This window comes from Sardina pilchardus, chromosome 1 (assembly GCF_963854185.1).
Source record: "Sardina pilchardus chromosome 1, fSarPil1.1, whole genome shotgun sequence".
NCBI classification, from domain to species: Eukaryota; Metazoa; Chordata; class Actinopteri; order Clupeiformes; family Clupeidae; genus Sardina; species Sardina pilchardus.
The window spans coordinates 8,875,655-8,881,520 of NC_084994.1; the positions used below are offsets into that span (position 1 = coordinate 8,875,655).

Here is a 5,866-nt window from a genome sequence, read left to right on the forward strand (position 1 = left end):
AAGGACCTGTGATGAACTTTGATGATGTTGTCATTTTTTTTCCTTCTTTGTTTGCTATGCAATAACAAAATAGAGTATGATTTCTTTCATCCTTGAAACTTTTTTTTCTGTAGTTGATCATGGCATGCATTAACGACCAAGTTCGTCTCATGCAACACTGCACCAGATGAGTGCATTGCAGTGGTATAGTATCTAAGATCACATTTCCATACTGTAGCCTGCAGGTAGATGAGTGAGGGCAGATGTGAGTTTGTCTCCAGAGAGACTCTTCAGGCATTCAGGTGTTTGAATGAAATGTGTTTATTTCAGGTTTAGATGGAAATCTCATTTAATAAAATAAAATAAATAAAAGACCCAATACAAAACATTGCTGAAACATGAGTTATGTGGATGGACTTATAACTGTAACTATGGATAATAACTGTAACAATAGATATAGGACATACAACATAATTCTAACACAACTTTTAATAACTTTTAATGTGGACCCTCCTTTGCCCAGCTTACCTACTTATTTTAACTATTGTTTAGACTATTCTGTCCTTGGTGACTGTTGATCAGTGGAGTTAACATTACTGTAATGCCAACACTGCAACTCATTCCTGGTCTTATACTGCCATCTAGTGGGTGAAAATGGAATAACATGAATAATACTGAAAATAGTACCAGCGTGGATGATTATGGACATACCACACTCACACAACTGATTTGTTATAGCAAAACAAGTGAAAGTGAAATTAAATTGAAATTGAAATTATAGCAGTTATAAGAAATAAAATAAAAATCTATCTGGCTAAATTGGAGGACACAATATTACTACGTTACCAATTGCCACCCTATACCACTATGGCTACTAAGTACAATTGTATTCAAATGTATCTGTATTGTGTTGAATTTAAGAAGTTAGTGTTTGCATAATATATGATGAAAAAGCTCCATGAAGTAAACAACTGTTTGCTTATTACTATTATGGTTGTGTGTGAATTGTCAATTGTATCTTGCAAGTGATGTAGCATATCCCAGCCAATCACCCCTTTCTCTCTCTGTCTGTTTAGTGAAAAAATGTTACTGGAAAAAGCGAAGAACTGTCATGATCAAGAAGCAGAGGTTCAGACATCAGCGTTGCTCACATTGGAGACCAACGCTGCTGGGGGGGAAGCACCAGGCCTTGAACAAAGCATCTGGAGCATTTGGCAAAACCCCAAGACTGGCTGCACACTGATGTGCTGTCCACACTCTCAGCCACACAGCAACACAAGACAGCAAACGCAAATGGACGCATCAAAGCCAGAGGATACAAAGAGGGCTTATGGCAGATGTTGACTGGGCCATAGGGGTATTTTATGTAGGATGTGTCATACAGTATGTTGACTGGGCCATAGGGGTATTTTATGTAGGATGGATGTGTCATGTTGACTGGGCCATAGGGGTATTTTATGTAGGATGTGTCATATGTTGACTGTGTCATAGGGGTATTTTATGTAGTATGTGTCGTATGTTGACTGGGCCATAGGGGTATTTTATGTAGAATGTGGCGTATGTTGACTGGGCCATAGGGGTATTTTATGTAGGATATGTTGGGTACATTGGTGGAGGGGAATGTGTCCAACACAATGGCCCTCATTTATCAACAGAGCGTAGAAACCAGCGTATATCTGAGCGCAGAAATCATCTTACGACGGGGCTCACGTGTGATTCATCAAACTTTCGTATCACTCCAATTCCAGCGTAAGAATCAACGTGTGTTGATAAATGTGGCGGCTGGAAACAAGCGTGATTTAAATATCACACCCCTATATTATGCTCGTTTTAATGGCCTCGCCCCTAGAATTTACGACATGAAGGTGCATTATACGTCCAAAAGAGATCATTACTGATCTCGAGCCACAGTGACGTCCAGCTGAACCTTGTTAATTTTGACAGCTAAGCTGTCATCAAGGAAAGCGGGAAACTAGAGCGATTTATGCGCAACAGATTTATTTTCGCAGAGAGAACGCATCATACACTCATAGAAAAAATGGTTCTATATAGAACCAAAAAAGGTTCTATCACATGCTTCATATATGGCACCCCTGAAAGGTTCTATATAGAACCCTTTTGAAGGGTTCATCAAAAGAACCCTATAGGGTTCTTTGAAGCCAGACCCAATGGTGCTATATGGAACCATAGAGAGGTTCTTTATTGCACCATTATTATTATTATTATTATTATTATTATTATTATTATTATTATTATTAAATCCATAATGTTTTTGTCAAACCTTATGAAGACTTGTATCAAAGATAAGAACAGTCTTTAAACATCTCTCCTTGTATGAACAATGTTATGAAGTGAAGGACACAGGCTTTGAAAGATAATTTCTGTTTATTTCAAGGTATTTTACATTAATTCATCCAAAACTACTATATCTATGTGTGTGTGTGTTTTTGCAAGATAAGTTGCAGTGAGTCCTGGCCAAGAGTGGCAGCAAAGTCATCATCATCAAAAAAAAAAAAAAAATAACACACAGAAGACAAACAACCAAGTACACCAAAGACCAAAGACAAAGACACAGGACAGGGAGGGGAATCTTTGTGTTGTTGCAGGACATTTTTAGCAAGACTTTTTCAATGAAAGTAAGTGTGTTGATTATGGGGGTGGGATATTAAATATTAAAAAGATAGTATACACAGAACAGACACTCTATTGCTTCCGCTATGGACAATGTTGATTTGACAATGGTTTCTCCATCCAGATGGATGCTAATGCAATCAGCTTTCAGGGCGTTCAGAGACCTGTGGAATACGATGGTCGGGTTAGGGCTGACTGGTTCCTGTGGGACAAAGGAATATCAGAATATCAGGACTTGTAATTTAAGGATTATTTTCCAAAACACAATAAAACTAATTTTCATAAATGTCATGAAAATTAAGACGGCATCAGAAGAATTGGAACTGGGTTAATACTATTTTGTATAAACCAAATTCAAACATTAAATCATTGGATATATTGCCTTTTGGACAAGAGCTATTCCATTGTAAATAAGAAATATTTACTGAAACTATCTGCAAGAACACAGAGCACATACATACCTCTATACAGAACATGAAGTTGCTGTTCTCCCTGAACAGGTCTGGCAGCAACAGTAGGGCAGCATCTGTTATGACAGAGTAATTTATAGTCAATTAAGCCTATTCAAGGTCACTGTAACAATAATGTTCTTTGAGTTTTCAGGTTTGCGGATAAAGAGAACTCACTCTTCATTCCAGCCTCAGAATCATCCAGTAGGGTGGGCGAGATTGGTTTGGGATTTTTCTTGTCCCTCATTGCTTGGACGATCTTGTGTGCCACTCCCTCTAACACGGTTGTTAGGTTGCTTACATCGACCCCATGCCGGGTCATCATTTCATGGCGCAACTTTAACAGAAGACATAAATAGTAAATAACACAGAATGCATATGGCTAAGGTTCATTTTGCGTATCGGAGGGTGCGCTCAACTTCCAGAGTAAAATAATACTGACTGAACTACAGGTGGCAATTCTCTTCTCCTTTTGGCAAGCTGGTGTATGTATAAAAAGCATAATCAAGAATTAGTCTGGTTTGTTTAAAGCCACCACAGTTCCCAGAATGGCTGCAAACACATACCTCATCTAAGCAGTGCAGAAACTTGGAGGTCTCCTTGAATAAGTAAAGTAGCACTTCTTTGTAAATCTGAAATTTCAGAGAAAAGAAACAAATTAGCATAAATCCATAGTTTTACGAATACAATTGAAGGGAGCAGGAGGGACACCAAAGATGTAACATACCGTCTGTGTTATCCTCTGTTCCCTGCAGGCTTGACAGCAGCCACCTCTGACTCCCTCTTTGAGCGACTCTTATAATGTTGGGTGTCATCACACTAAGGGCATGTTAAAGGCTTAGCTCCAAGTCCTGACCAAAACGCAACCTCATTTCATGATGCATCTACAACAAACATAAAAATAGATACAAACATACATTTACAATAACATTTAACATTTATTCATTTAGCAGACACTTATATCCAAAGCAATTTACAGAACAAGGAATAACATTCAAGCTACAGATAACACCTTAGCTAGGAACTACTACTGCATCAGTCAATACTGTTACTAGCGGATGAGAGAGCAGACATTATGAGGAGGTACTAAATTAGTTAGAGTGTGTTGTAAATTGAAGGTTACATTATGGTTTCCAAATTGCAAATTAAAATGCCTGGCATCAACCATACTGAAATCACATCAATGCAATATCACTACTGGCTACTTACAAGTTTTTACACTTTCAGAAAGGGGAACATCTTGACCACCTCCTCAGCTGGTTTGCTCATGTTCTCCACCCTCTGGTATAGCTTGTGCTTCATACGGTCCATAATGTTGGGGAGGCCTGGCTGTCGCCGGCGCAGCTCGTCATTAATCAATGTGCTCTCTGAAACTGAAGTCATCCTCCCCAACAACTTCTGAGTCCAACGAAATCTGAGAGAAAATATTAACAAAGCAGGAAGAACTGGTATTGAGTGTGTGTGTAATGATGTTGTAAATGTTCTCAAATCAATATTTTTTAAGAGCACCAAAAAAATTGCAAACCTCTTTTGTTGTTTCCAAATTGCCAGAGGATATTGTGATATATTATGCTATTCGCCTCTTTGCTCTCTGAAATTAGTCATAAGAAATTCATACAATTAGGAGTACTGGCTAACAGGCACACATAGGGAAAATGCAGGCAAGAGTGTTTAAAAAAGACACCTGATGTTACTTCCTCCAAAGGCGGTTCCATCTTTTGTTCCCAAACTTGTTTATTTCGTCTCATGTACAATTTTCAAATTCAGCAAAGGAGACCTCTCTGTTTTGAGCTTGATATGTAGCCACTCCAGTAATGTTTCCTGTAGGTAAAGACAAAATTATGAAGCTCACTCAGCATAAATGTTACATAAAAAGTTTCTTTAGCTTACATAAAAACAGAACTAAGGAATGATACTTACAGTACATACATGAATATCTTGATTATTAGCTGCTAGATGATTACCTTGTTATTAGACATCCCAGGCCATCACTACATCTTTTGGTTATGGTTATGGTTATGGTTATGGTTATTTAGCAGACGCCTTTGTCCAAAGCGACATACAAAAAAATAACAATACAAATTAAATAACAGTGAACAATTACAAAAAGGGAGAATAGCAATATTATCAATAAAACAATCAATTAAGCACTAACCTAATGAGAAATAAAAACTTGAGAATAGCAATCAAATAAGTCACTCAGTTAATTATATAATAACAATAACTATAGCATGGTAAGGCTAAATTTAAGGACAATAGCAGAATAAATGTCAAATTCTAACAATGGACAAATTATAACAAAACAATACTATTATACGAACCATAACACATAACAAACGCTCAAAAGATTAAGTGCATATTAAACAAATATGCCTTAAGACCCCTCTTGAAAGATCCAAAACTGTTGCTGGAACGGAGAGCACTGGGCAACTCATTCCACCAACACGGAACCACTGAAGAATAGGATCTACAGTTTGACCTAGCATGAATGGTTTGTCGACATAACAGACGCTCCTCAGAAGATCGCAATGGGCGGTTGGGAATGTACATCTTCATCAAAGAACTGAAGTAGCTAGGAGCAGATCCAGTCAGTGTCCTATAAGCCAGAGTGAGAGATTTAAATTTAATTCTGGCTACTATAGGGAGCCAGTGGAGAGTAACTAGGAGAGGGGTTACATGTGTCCTTTTTGGCTGATTGAAGACCAGTCGTGCTGCAGCATTCTGAATCAACTGTAGTGGTCTTAATACGCAAGCAGGTAGGCCAGCTAACAGGGAATTGCAGTAGTCCAGCTTGGAGATAACCATTG

General features: G+C 38.0%; 1 long non-coding RNA gene across 1 annotated transcript; it reads right to left on the minus strand.

The window, feature by feature from the left end:
* Positions 1–3,461: 3,461 nt before the first annotated feature.
* LOC134098022 (uncharacterized) lies at positions 3,462–5,061 on the minus strand. The gene is made up of 6 exons (XR_009940995.1): positions 5,024–5,061; positions 4,744–4,880; positions 4,585–4,650; positions 4,269–4,473; positions 3,787–3,943; positions 3,462–3,691 (listed from the first exon to the last, which is right to left on the minus strand). It is a non-coding gene; the product is annotated as an uncharacterized LOC134098022 (long non-coding RNA).
* Positions 5,062–5,866: the final 805 nt, after the last annotated feature.